This window comes from Saccopteryx leptura, chromosome 5 (genome assembly GCF_036850995.1).
Source record: "Saccopteryx leptura isolate mSacLep1 chromosome 5, mSacLep1_pri_phased_curated, whole genome shotgun sequence".
Lineage (NCBI taxonomy): Eukaryota > Metazoa > Chordata > Mammalia > Chiroptera > Emballonuridae > Saccopteryx > Saccopteryx leptura.
Window position 1 is genome coordinate 30,492,491 of NC_089507.1, and position 13,974 is coordinate 30,506,464.

Sequence of the window (13,974 nt, forward strand, 5' to 3'; positions counted from 1 at the left end):
ACAGGCAAAAAAGTCAGGGCATGATCCCCGAATCCATTCCTTTCCACCCTCTGGCAAATGCACCTAGCCCTTGACCCCCAATCCTCCGGTCCCCAGCAGAACAGAAATTTCCCCGGGCTCAGAAAGCCTCATTTATCATTCTCGTGGGGACCTGAATGACAGCGCTTCTCGCCCTAACCCGGCTGTGAATCGGAGCCCCCCACTTCTGCTTTCTTGTCCTCCCAGTACCCCTCCCGCTCCACACCCTTGCCCGTTAGGAGACAAGGTGCAACCGCCCGGGAATGAGCAAACAGGAGAAGTGGCCGATTGGATAAAGGAGGCACTGTTGCAGTTGCCGCTGCCTCTGCTCCCATTCAGGAGGCGAATTCAAATGGATATTTCCCCCCTCGACCCAGCTGAACGAGGCTCAATGCCTCAAAGGTGCAGAGCTGACTTCGTGGACATGCTCTGTGGCTGATATTATAATTTTCATAATGCGCTTTTATGTCGCTCCAGACTCCTCCGGTGAGTAGCCCGCAGAGCTGCTGAAAAGGGCTTTGAGAGGCCCGGGAGCGCGGCTGCTGCGAGCTGCGCGCCCCCCGCGGGCCTGAGTGGCACCGCGTGCCCCGGCCGGGGCGCGGCCCCTGCGGGGCGAGCGCGCGGGCGGCGGCGGGCGTGCCCGCGCTGCTCATTAGCATGCACCCGGAGTGCGTCCGCCAGCGCCCGCCCGCCTCCAGCGCTCCCTGCGCCCCTCCGGGGCTCTGCCAGACGTCCCTACCTCGCCTCTACTCAGACTCCAACTCCAACTCCAACTCCAACTCAGCGGGTCTTGGGCCAGCCAGGCCTAAGGAAGGTCCTAGCGTTAAGATGTGACCGTATCCCGGGAGCAGTCAGGGGCGGGATAGTGTTCAGGCCTGGTGCAGGCTGCTTTTTGCAAGGGCCCAAAGGCAGGGGATACTCGGTTCGTGGTGAAGGCAGGGATTAAGCGGAAGCCTTATCACTGTAATGGGTGAGATGGACTATTTTATTTAAGCAGTTAGCAAATATTAATCATTTAACCCTTGTTCACAACCCGATGAGGAAACTGAGAGTTTAATTTGTTCAAGGTCGTACTGCTGGTAAGTGGGAGGGCCTCATTCAAACTAGTTGGTCTCAAAGTCCTTGCTTTTAACTAGTTAATGGCTACTTTCCTAATGTTTGCTGTGTGTTGGGCTCCAGTAATCAGTTCACATGTAAACCCATTTGCCGGATCCATAACAGGCAATACAGATCAAAATAGATGAATCAAAACTCCTGGTCCTCACCTGTACTTAGTCATTAGAAACCACTGCTATTGGATAACAGCTCAAGTTACCTACTTTTCATCTTCTTTTCAGACTCACACTAGGAATTTGCATTAAATATTTAGGTTCTCTGAGAATCAAACAAACGCTTTAACTTAGTCACCAATAGACACATTGAAAGTTAAGAAATATATACCATGGCAAAACTGTAAGAAATAGAAGAAGAAAAAAATGAAAGTTAAAAGCCTACATTCATTCTAAAAGAATTTCCCAAATAAACTCACTGTTGGTATTGGCCCTTGGTGGAGAGTTTTAATATATAACTTTAGCTTAAACTTAATATATATTACAATAGGCCCCATTATAGCAGACTCAGTTCTATCATCTGCACCAAATTTGGGGACTGTTCACAGAAATATCAGGTAAAAGTTGTAATGCTGTAGTTAATTCAGCATTCATTCCCAAGGACAGTTATAAAAATGTCCTCAGTTGCTCTCTAAAGCAGGGAGTCTACTAGTAAGGTCACCAAATACCAACTTTATAGGTCCAGCTTATATGTTGATAATGAGAGAGAGCAACCAGTACATGTCTCTCTCCACTCACATTTGGTTAAAAAGCAGATATGACTTTTAAAAAAATACATTGACAAGCTTCCCTAGGAGAACTTGCTTTACATAGGAGCAGAATGAAGTTTGTGTCCCCAGGTAGATAGATCTGCTCTGAGAATGTTTGTCCTAAAATCAATCGCCCCATGTAAGGCCAGGGGCCGCCATCAGGGCCATGAAGGTTTTTATTGAATTTAGGCAGACAGCAAAGAAACAGTGGAGCCAAAAAGTGGTGGGCCATTCCTTTATTAAAGTCTCTCACCGGCCGCAGAGCAAACACACAGGGCTCCCAAAGCCACTGACACATTCTCTCGTTCCACAACCAGGAGAATCTTCTCTGGTTTCTCCCAGAATCAAAGACCCCACCAGTCTCAGTAGGGCTCCCAAAGCCCCTCAGCCCTGGTTCCCCATCTGCACACCTTCTCTCTCCCTGCCACCATGGCTTCTCCCCCAGCACCCTGCATTCTCTCTGCTCTCTCCCTGCCACCATGGCTTCTCCCCCAGCACCCTGCATTCTCTCTGCTCTCACTCTGCAAACATGGCTTCTTCCTCAGCACCCTGCATTCTCTCTGCTCTCACTCTGCAAACATGGCTTCTTTCGGCCTCTTCCTTCTTCTCTCTCTTTTCAAAACTTTCTGGCTTGAAAACCTTTCCTCCAGCAAACATTAGCAAAACAATGGCCCTTCCCAAGCAGGAAGGTAATTTACAACTTCACAGACCACTTATACCTGACCCTGCCCAGCTCCCAATGCAAACTATAAGCGAGCAAACATAAAAATCATATTTTACAAACTTATTTGACCAACACCTCATAACCACTCTGTGCCCTATCATAGTTCAATTGCCCACCTCTTTTTTTTCTTGGCCTAGTCAGAGGAATATGATGGTATTGTCAATGCCCACCATGCACTGTGCAGCAATTAGCCCCATACGTCCATCTGCAATAATACCACAAGGTCAGTTAAGAATCAGTGTCAGGTTGGATTTTCATTTATCTACACAAAGGCCTTTAGGGCTCGATCGAAACTTGACAAGAAATTATGACCTAGAAACTAAGCAGTAGATCTGGAGGCACAATCCCCAGATTCCATGCCCGGAATTATACTATTTTATTTTCTTCCTTAAACTAGCCTCATTGTGCTTGTCTATAAATCTACTGCTATGGCCCTGCCTATCTAATGGCATGATCCCAAATTACAGCTAAAAATCTGTTCTTCTTCCTGATTTGTCGCAGTGCAATGAAAGATAACTACATCTGAAACTGGGAGACAGCAGCTGCTCATACATTTCTTCATTAAATAAACATCGGGATACCTGCTGATTGAAACCATTTTGGGGTTTTGATATGGATGGCTCTTTATAACCCTTCCCATATGTTAGCTTCCATTAAATTCAACAACTTTGTTCTAGCTGCCTCTAAATCTGGCTATGAAATCCTTATTAAAACTTGAAAATGTTCTAAAGTAAAACTGTATCGCATGCTTACAAAAAAAGTGATCAAGTGCCATTTTCACAAATCATTTTTCTAAGTGATATATATGATAGATAGGGTCAGAAGGTCAAATCACTCAGAAAATTCGTGACTCTCACCTAGATGGCTTTTGTTTGAATTGCCCAACCAAATGAGAAGAGGAGATAGATTTTGTTTAAATTGTTTACTTTGTATTGCCTTTTTAAACCCCTCGCCTCCCCCCCCCAAATTCTTATTATACCACATCATTTTTGGAAATTGTAATATTTGACAATAACTACCAAAACAATCACTCTCATAGAAGAGGTAATGATAGCAAGTTAATGAATGTCATTTTTGAAAATAAAAAGAATGTTGTCCCTCCTTAGTGTGCAAGTTAATATAAGCTTTAAAATAATTTTGAAAGGCATAATTGATAATTGTCAAATTATAGATTTCTGTCAAATGGTGAATTTAAGATATTATGTAGTGGGAAAAGGAAATAAATTTAATATGGATTTCTGAGAATGTGGTGGTAGTTATCTATAGAAGTGAAGGGTGGAATGAATTTAGGACTTATCTGCATGCAAAGTGGTCAGTTGTGGTTCCAAATACCTTCTTTTCCACTTGCCTGGCAGTATTTTTCTTCTTTGTATGTACAGGCACAGCCCTTTTTTTTTCTTTTTCTTTATTTCCCCTGTTTGAAGAATTTTCATTTTCTTCATTTTATTGCAAGTAGGGAAACAGAAATGGGAATACTGAGGGAATTTACAAGGTAATTCTCAAGAACAAAAATCAAAATCTTCAATGAAAGAAGAGCTCTTGTAGGCCAGTTCTGCAAATGGGCTGTGGCATTGATTTAACTGACCTTGTGTTTCCTTTGGCCTGTGCACACATTAGCTTATTAAAGGTGCAAGTGAAAGGTGGGGCTTGCAAAACTGGATAGAAATGCCTTCTGGGCTCCTTCCTCCCTCCCCCTCCTTCCCTTCCTTCCTTCCTTCCTTCCTTTCTTTTTCTTTCTTTTTTCCTTTCTTTCTCTCTCTCTCTTCCTTTCATTTATTCTTTCTTTTTCTTCCTTTCTCTCTCTCTCTCTCTCTCTCTCTCTCTCTCTCTCTCTTTCTCTCAGACGTAGGAAAGAACATTGGAGAAATGTGTCCCAGATTTAGTAAGGGACAAGATAACAGGTGTGGAGAAAGTTCAGTTGCACCCGTAGTCCCTACCACAAGTAAACATTGTAACCACCATTTTTTTTCTGCACAGGCCTAGTTTTCTAAAAAATAGGAAGTCAAGTTGATCCATACATTCTCTCTCTGGCCTACAGTTCTGATGTGTAGGAAAACTAGTACCTGACAGAGCTCAAATTACTTTATACCTGGTAACAAACTGAAATACATATTTCCAGATGTAACTTCTGAAGCTTTAAGTCTATGCTTCATCATTTGTCCTTTGCTCTATACCTTACTTACAGACCACAGTGTACTACATATAACTGCTTGACATTTTTCTGTTAATCAATAGGGCCTCTGCCCTTATCAAGGATGACTATATTCAAATGGCTTTCACTGTATATACAGAACATTTTAAAATTACAAAGTAAAAATTTTATAGACCACTCTTCAATGTGGTAGATGGATTCCTGAAAGAAGTTGTGTAAAACAGACTCCGATGGTGAACAAAATTCTACTATTTAGTTATATGACAATTTTAGATATGGTTTTATGATATTTTGACTGGAGGTGACTAACAAAATTGCAACTTTTCATTCTCTTTACTGTATTTCTCCCCTTGTCCTTCCTCATTAAAGAGACTTCATGAATACCACAGATATTCTAAAATATATATTAAGAGCAAAAAAGAATAACAGGTCATTAAGAAAAATATTAAACAAGATAAATAATTACAGCTTTCTTCCTTCACAAAGTTGCTGTTTTTAATGTTGCTTATGAATATGGTCATTCAGGTAGCCACACATTAAATTAAAATGTTTTACTATTTGACAGCAAGATTTATTAAAGACAAATGAAAGGCAGGAATTTTTTCTGAATTGCCAATTGCTGTTTTAAATTTTACATGGTGAGAGTGTATCCAAAAATTGCAAATTATTTTAGCTAATAAAGAATGCTTAAATAACTGTAGCCACAGCTATGTGGCTTCATTCAAAACTAATAAAGCCAGTAAGTTAATAACAGTAATTAACTCCCACTCTACCATACTCCCTTCCACAGATGCTTTGTAACATACATTTGAGATTTAGTTAGCAAGTATAGAAAAGCAAAGCACAGCAGGGAGATAGAGGATGCTCATGTGAGGGACATAGGAAAAGAATTCTTATATCAGGAAATAGAAATGTCCCTGCTGCATGATTGTGTAAGCCCCCACAGGACCTATGAGCTCATGAGAGCACACCAGATAATTAATTCATAAATAGCCAAGAATGGTGAACATGGTTTCTCTATGAAGAACCAGTACTATTCTTCAAGAACCTTTTTATGTAGCTAGTTAACTAAAAAACATTAAGTGAAGAGATTATCAAAATGAAAACATTTTGAGGGGAAGGGTCAGGACTTAAAAGAAGTGGGAATTAAACTGAAATGATAACTAAATAAGAAGTGACATGCAATTATGCTGAATAAACAGATTATTTTTTTAGTAATGAAGAGGGAAAATGTAAAATGTTCACTTAGAAATTATATCGACTATCATCTTGAAAGGTCTCTGGAGGTAAATGAATTAAATACCCTTGGGGGGGGGTTCTTTTTGCTGTTTCTTTTAAGGTTTCTTTTCATTCACTTTCTACAAAGGGCCATTTGTCAAATTCAAGAATAAGAAGGACACAGTGCCAGTGGATGTTGTTTTTGTTGTTGTTAGGAAAATGAGTTTACATCCCAGCAAGGTGTCTAAAACAGTGTCTAAAGTGCCTCATGAGCAACCATTGAACAAATGGAATTTTCACAGCAACTTATAAACTTCCGCAACCAGTCTATTTGCAAAGCATTCTCTAGGTCAGACCCATAGTCTATTGATTTGACCAATAGAGGAAAAAAGCTTTTCTTGCTTGTTTTGGGGAAGCACACACACAACAACAAGCGGGGGGGGGGGGGGACCCCAAGGCAACACACTCAGCAGCTCAGTAGGGAAAAGGTCAGGCTGCTGCTGACGAGTATGTCAAGACACCCCCTAACCCATGGGAAAACATGGATAAATCGGTTCGACGCACTGCATTCAGAACCCATGGAAGGGAATCACAAAACTGCACTTTGGCATTGTTGGCCTGAAAGGATATCTATTTATCATCTCATAAGACAGCTCGAATGATCTTTATCTACTTCGGCCACTTTCTGACCCAAATTCAGGGTTTTTATGGAAAATTGCAGTCAGTTTGATTGATGAAATCCAAAGATGTCTAAAATGGCACCAAAGATCTCCAACTGTGCAGACTCCAACCGAGGGCTTCAATGTTGGCATTGTTCCTGAAGGAATAAAAAAAGAAAAGGAAAAAGTTGAGAAAAACAGGCAAAAGTTCGGGGATTTCTGCATTAAAACTTCAAATTTCAATGAAGATCCCCAAAGCCATTATCCCTGTTCACACGTGCGAACTGGGCGGACATCAAAGTATTTCCCACACATCGCCACAAAACCGGCTTCCTCGCGAACCAATAAACCGTCTTTGTAACCGGCTGAATGGCCGTATCTACGCTCTGAGAGAGCAGGTTTCAGAAAGGCGCTCCGAAAGGCGTCGAGGCGCTGGGAGCTGCGGGCCCGGGGAGCCTGGCGCGCCTGCCCGGGCGCAGGGCGCAGAAACTGGCCTACGCTGTCGACCCTGCCACCGGCCGTTGCGGGCTTTAAAATGCCCCAACGAGGAGTCCGAGCCGCCACGGAAAGAAAGCATTTGCGTTCGGGAGAGGGCAGCCAGAGCGCACCCTCCTCTCCCTCCTGGGCCCGCCGGTGGCGGTGGCGCCGCTGTTACCCCAGAGTCAGACCCAGGCGCAGGCCCCCGGCGCCGAGGCCCACGGAAACCGGAGACAGCGTGCTAGTCTGCGAAACCTCGGTCCGCTTTTGGGGGGCGATGCATTATAATGGAATATTGTCACCTGCCTAATTGTTCTAAGCGGGCCTCCTCCCCTCCCCCATTAGTAATAATAGCTGGAGCACGCCTCCTCCCCGGTTACCAGGCCCGGGAGCTGATGAATGAACGCCCTCGTAGGGGAAAATCTTGGGAGCTGTCTTCTGTCGTATTACCCAAGGGGGCCGGCTATAAATCTTCCTTCATTTTAACCACATTTACCCTCATCCTCCTCGGGGCTAGGGATGCTGCGTTAAGATTGCACTGATGTGCCAACGCTCTGCACCAGCTGCTCCTAAATACAGACAGGTCCTTGTCAATTAAGGCTTTGAGAAGCAGGTCCTCCGGGCCCTGGGGGCACTGGAGCAGCCAGCAGCGTGCAGCCCCCACAATTAGTATCCATTTGGAAGGGACCTTCAGGGCACAAATGCACAGGCAAAGGAAGAATCAAAACACCAGGCAACTTCAATTCTGGAAATTGGTCGTGTAAGTGTTGTGAAACTGAACAGACGGCCCCCAAGAAGGGAGCTAAGATTTCTGGGGCAAGATGGGCCTCTCCCGCCCTCCTCCCCAATATTTTCCCTTTGTCTCCGTTCAAACCGGGCAGTGGATTGAGTTTGTGGATAGGCTTGGGGGGGAAAGAAAGATAAATGAATACATTCATTTTGCCTGCTCCAAGCTGAAGTTGTCTTTGGATGTCTTTTGTGGTCACCTCAAAGCAGCTGGTCAATCCTGCCCGGACCCTGGCCTTTGGCCCAGAGAGCGCTGGACAAGGCAGGCGCTCCAAGGAGAAGAGCTGCGATGTATCAGGTCAGGGAGGCCAAGCCGCCGGTGGGCCAGGCAGAACATTAGCAGCTCAGCTAAACAAAACCCAAAAGGCTCAGGGGCCCTGGGGCACCGTGAGGGAAGGTGTTTGTTTAACCGATTAGGAGCAGTTGGTAGTTAGGGGCGGAGAAAAGGGCAGAGCTTGTGACACAGGGCAACTTAGCTGGACAGCAAGGGTGGACATTCAGAGGACATCACTGTTTAAGACTGTGTGACCCCACCAAGTTCAAGAACAGAGCAAACAGCACAGGCCATTAGGGACAGCCGTCAAATGGATGGCAACAAAGCCAAGAGGGACATTGAGAAAAATGTTTCAATATTAAATATGGAAAAGTATTGGGGACGAGGGCAAGGGGTCAATGAAAGTCAACAAGAGTTTAGGCTTAATGATAGAAAGGATTTAATATCAAAAATGCATAAATCTGCAAATGAGCCAGCCTCATAATAGAGATAAAAGAACCAGTTCAGTCAACATTCTGTGATAATGGCACCATAATAGATAGCATCAAGTTGTTAACATTTAACACAAAAGTTAAGAGAATGAAAAGAAAGACAGCTCCCTTAATTGAGAACCTGCTGGAAGATTTCCACATGCCACAAGGGATGACTAGGTTGCTAACTAGCTGTTTTATCAACATTCTGACCCTCAGGGAAAGGTGGGCCTGCTCCTTGGGGGGGGGGGGGGAGGGGGCTGCAGCCCACATGGCCCCTTCCTAATCTTTTCGGCTCAGAGAACCACTCTTTCTCCAAAGATCCTTTTTCTCAGAACCCTAGCGATTTCCTACTTCCCATTTCATCAAAGAGATGAAATTTCTTTTAAAGTTCACTTCACTTGTCTGAGTGAGCTAACAAAAGTTCTTAACAGGGAGCATATTATGAAAAAACATTTTTTTCTTTTATTTTTATCCTGCTAAGGATAAAAACATATGTTCCTTCAGAAGGGAAAGTCAGTCAAAAAGCTTCAAAAGAATTTCTCCCCCCCCCCTTTCTTTCTTTCTTTCTTTTTTTTTTTTTAGAGAGGAGAGGGAGAGGGAGACAGACTGAGAGGGAGAGAGAGGAGAGAGAGACAGAGAGAAAGAAGGGGGGAGGAGCTGGAAGCATCAACTCCCATATGTGCCTTGACCAGGCAAGCCCAGGGTTTCGAACCGGCAACCTCAGCATTTCCAGGTCAACGCTTTATCCACTGCGCCACCACAGGTCAGGCCTCCCCCCCCTTTTTTTCAATCAACAATAAACCTTGTTTTCAAGGACACTTTCAGCAGCAGATCCTCCAAGTTCACTGAAGCTTACTGAAGGATTTCTGCACTGTGCACTAGCTCTCTAAAACTTCACCTCTGTATGAAAAAGACCTTCTCTTTAACATCCACAGGTTGGTGCTGAAAGTCAAGAATAGATTGTCCTATCCTAACAGCAACACAAAAAGTGGGATCCTTCCCAGTGTAGACAGCTGCTGCCCAAGACGCAGCCTCCTCCCATTCCTGAGGGGCCCAGAGACAGAGCCCACCTTCCAGGCTGTCTGCATGGGTGGAGTGCCTTCCACAGAGTACAGCCACCGCTTCCTGGTCTGTATCTTTCAGTTCCATGATGCTTCATAGTTTTCAAAACACATGTACATCCATTATCAGAATTGATCCTTCCAACTACTTCATCTAGTGAATAGAGCAGGCATTATTAATCCCACTGTATAGGAAAGGAAACAGATTTAGACAGATTAAATTAAGTTGTCTCACTTTACAGTCAATGACAACCAGATTCCTAATCTCTAGTGTGTTCCACTACTTCCCTGTACTTTGTCCTCCACAGTTTGGAATGCCAGGTTCAGAGGTAGAGTTAGAAACTAATGTCTTCCTCCAACCTGTACAGGCACATTGGCGCTTATTCCAATCTAGGCTGTGAATGTCAGTCACATGTTTTAGAGCACCTATTCATTTCACACACGAAAAACCTGAGGCTCAGAGAGATCTTCAGCACCCAACTTAGGTCCCAGAGTCAGAAAGGGGCGACTCTAGTATCAACCTGAGTTCTGTGGTTCCACAGCCAGGGTACATCGGAAACCCTTCAGTATCCACCACACCTGATTTTTCCTGCAAGGAAACTGCGAGTTCCTTGCGTGCAGCGCTTTTGTTCCTCTTGCGTCTCATACGGAATTATCTTCAGAAAGCATTTGTAGAAGTAATTCAAGAATGACTGATGGCTAATAAGTGAATGGATAGGATAGAAACCCTAATCAAAGTGATACCAGTTTGGGCCTACCTCCAGTGATACTGACGGTGACCATGTAAAAACCATACTCCAGTTAGCTGAACATTTAAACGGTCCTTTTTAATGGAAAGCAAACAAGAAAAACCGGCTCCAAAGTCCTGGGTTCCAGAAATGACTGTGTGTGTTGTTTTGTTTTAATAACTGCTGCTAAGTGAATGTCCTGTTCCTGCAGTTGCCACTCCCCATCACTCTTGACTAAGGACCTAAGCTCAACAGAGCCTACTCTCTGGCAAGGTCCAGTCTCAGCTCCTCAGGTGGGGAAGTCAGAAAAGGTCAGGAGGCCACACACACCAGGATGGGGCTGGGCGAGACCTGCTCCACCTTCACACTTGGAGGTCACTCTGATCCCTTGACCTCTAAGAGTCCTTCCGTCTGTAAAGTTCTAAGATGCTGTCCTGATCCTCTGACCTCAGCTGGAGATGACTGGCAGGAAGCCGCTGGCACCCCCCTCACCCCCCCCCCCATTGGGAGTCTGGAAAACCAAGGCTGGCCCTGGCCTCTGGGGGCCAGCTCCTGCTGGGGATCCACGCTGGACACAAGTCTGGACAGGCGATTCCCTGGAATCTTCGGACTCATTCTCTTCCCCTCCCCACACCGGCTCCCTGAAGTCTTGGCGCCTCGGGCACAGCCGGTGGCGCCAGCACGGGCACTTCCGGGGCCTGCCCCCACCCTTACTATAGAACAGGTCAATGGCCAGCACTTGCCAGGCGCCTGGCTGCTCTGGCCTGGCGGCCTGGCCTCCCAGCCGCGTCCTCGGACAGCTCCGGACCTAGCAGGGGGTCAACATCCCCGAGGGCTGCTCTTCCCTCTGCCTTCTCCAGAGACCCAGCAGAGGAGGAGATTTCAGGGATGGACCAGTCGCTGCCTGGAGCTCCAGGTGCGCTTAAGTCACCTTGGAAAGCTAGGGAAACCTGCAGCTACGCGCCACCCATGTCCCAGCACACGCAGGGAGAACACAGCCTTCGCAGAAGGCAACTGTTTTGTCTTGCAAGAATGTTAATTTCAGGATACACCAGAATCCGAGCTAGCGGTACACGAGGAAGGAGACTAGAAGTTGCAGTGTTTTTAACGCATTTTTCTAAAGAAAAATATAATTTGGCTAAATGCAGCAAAGGTTTTCCGCGGGTTCAGGAGGTCAAGCAGATGTAGACAAGCGCAGGGAGTTATTTATGTCAGGTAGGGTTATTGTGAAGGCGAGAGAGCGAATCGCGGAGGCGGCGCGGGCCACCACTGGGCCCGCGCGCCGGGGTCAGGCTGGCGGGCAGTGTGTCCATCCTGGCGGGACAGTAATTGCCCGGGGTCTGACACGATGCCGGGGGATCGGGGCGCCTCCATCCATCTCCATCCAGTTAGCGAAGCGCCCCCCCCCCCCCCCACCGGACGGAAGGCCGGGCTTGGTTGAACCTTAGCTCTGAATAATGGGAACAATTGTCTGCGCGCCTGGCAGTGCCCGTAAAGCCGCTCTGGGTTCGCGCTCCCTCTCCTTTCTCTGGTCCTAGCTGTCCCCCCAGCCTGGGCGATGGGGTTGGGTGGGAGGTCAGCTCGAGGCAGGTGCAGCCTGAGCGCAGAGTCGGGGGCGACCAGGGCGCCTGGGAGGAGACTCCCACTACCTCCACTCCGCCTCCTCCGGCCACGAACCTGCTTCCTCCGCCAACCTTGCCAGCTCACACGGCCGCCCGCCCCCTCTCTTCCCACCCGGGACCCTCCAGATCTCGCCTCTAGAACTTTCCATCCACGCTGGGGGGCTGGTAAAGAGTCTTCCCCCTCTGACAGTTTAATAGTCCCGAGTCATCATCCGCGTGACACTGGCCATCCATCTTCTCCCAGGGGAGGACAAAGCCGGGCCTCCCGGGCTGCGGCCGCTCCCTCCCCAAGCCCTTTCTATTTCGGGCCGGCCTCCCCACAATGGCGTCCTTATGAACCATAATGGAGATGTTTATGAAGGCCGCGATACCAGTGTATGAAGACAATTTTATGCCTAATTAGAAAATGATGTAACCCCGGGAGAAGACAAAGAGGAGCTGTCCCCCCTCCCGTCTCTCTCTCTCTCTTCAATCACACCCCAAATTTCCTCGGGCCAGTCCGCTTGCGAGTGCGCTGGGCTCCTGGCCTCTGTTTTGACAGCAGCTCAGCTCCCTCCGCTCCTCCGGCCCCGGCCGCACTGCGGGCAGCGGCTGGCAAGCCCCCGGGCGAGGGGCAAGGGCTGGCGGCTTGCAAGCCCCCCGGGCGAGGGGCAAGGGCTGGCGGCGGGGCGCCGAGGGGAGGGGCGGAGGCGGGCGCAGCGGCTTAAAGAGATTTGGGACGCGCGCTCCTGCACTTTCTCTTTTCCCCCCGTGCGCCCCCATCTGAGGGGACGTCACCCCTGGGAAGACTCCAATAAATGCAACCCGGCGCCACTCGATTCCGGGATAATTTTTAATATATATGCAATAAATGTTCACTTTGTTAGATTGAATGACAGACAATAATATCGGCAAATCTTCATATCCATCCATTACCAGCAAATGAGCCGCACAAAGAACAGATTTGCTTTTGATTAATTTATTTGCAGACTCGGGTTGATAAAGCAATAACTATTTGGTTAAACTTGACATTTGGTCTTCGGGGGGTTATCAGACAAATCCCTGTCGTTCGGGAGAGATAATAAAGCTGTTTAAAGGGGATTAATTATTAATTGGCTGCAATTAATTTCCCCCCTTTGCTTGGCTGCTGCCACAATGGGCATACCCACAAACAAAAGGCCGGGGGTTGCTCCAGCCGCCGACTTGGGAGCGAGGAGGGGGCCCCCAAAGCACCGAGGGGACAAGTGGCCTTCTGCACCCCGGTCACTCTTGTGCAGACCAGTGTAATGACCACCAAGCCTAGCGCAATCTGTTCGTTTGGGGGCCATGAACTCCGTCTCGAGCAGCTTTCCTGGAATCGAGGGTCCGATTGAGCAGCCACTTCAGGATCGAGGCTTCTGAACAGATTCTTCCGTCTAGATATTTTCGGGGACAGGAACATCAGCTCCTAACTGTCGTTCTATCTAAGTCCACGTCCCCGGATTTGTGTCCCAGGGGCTGTGGCTTGAGGGTTGGGAATGACCTGCGCACCTCGGGGCGTGGGGGGATTCCGTCTCCCCGGCGCCCCTCGTGCCAAAACCCCTCCGGTTGCCTCCCGACCCCGTGACGTGGCCCAGGCGGCTGCCGAGCGCAGGCGGGCCGAGGCCAGAGCGCACTTCGCGCCGACGCCGGAGGCCGCGCTCAGGCCCCCGCGCTGGGCCGGCCGAGTTCCAGGCTGGCTGCAGTGCGCTCGGCCCGGAGCGCGTGCGGCACCTTCATGACCTTCTTGCCCCTTCCTTTCTGAGAACCCGTCAATTTTACAGAACATGTACTGAGACAAAAGCCTCGCAGGCCACGCGGGCCAAGCCCGGGCCGCCGGGACCTCCCTGACATCTAAGTTCCCCCGGGTCCGGGACCCTGCTCCAGAGCGCGGCCTCGGAGCGGAGCGGAGCGGGCTCCCTGGGTC

At 47.9% G+C, this 13,974-nt stretch overlaps 1 long non-coding RNA gene across 1 annotated transcript in view; it reads right to left on the reverse strand.

Moving 5' to 3' along the window:
• Positions 1-5,258: 5,258 nt before the first annotated feature.
• Positions 5,259-13,974, reverse strand: part of LOC136406036 (uncharacterized) — a 10,852-nt gene continuing 2,136 nt past the window's right edge. Inside the window, exons 2-3 of the long non-coding RNA XR_010751612.1 lie at positions 9,710-9,854; positions 5,259-6,787 (exon numbers count right to left, since the gene is read on the reverse strand). This is a non-coding gene — a long non-coding RNA (uncharacterized lncRNA). The remainder of the gene's footprint in view (positions 6,788-9,709; positions 9,855-13,974) is intronic.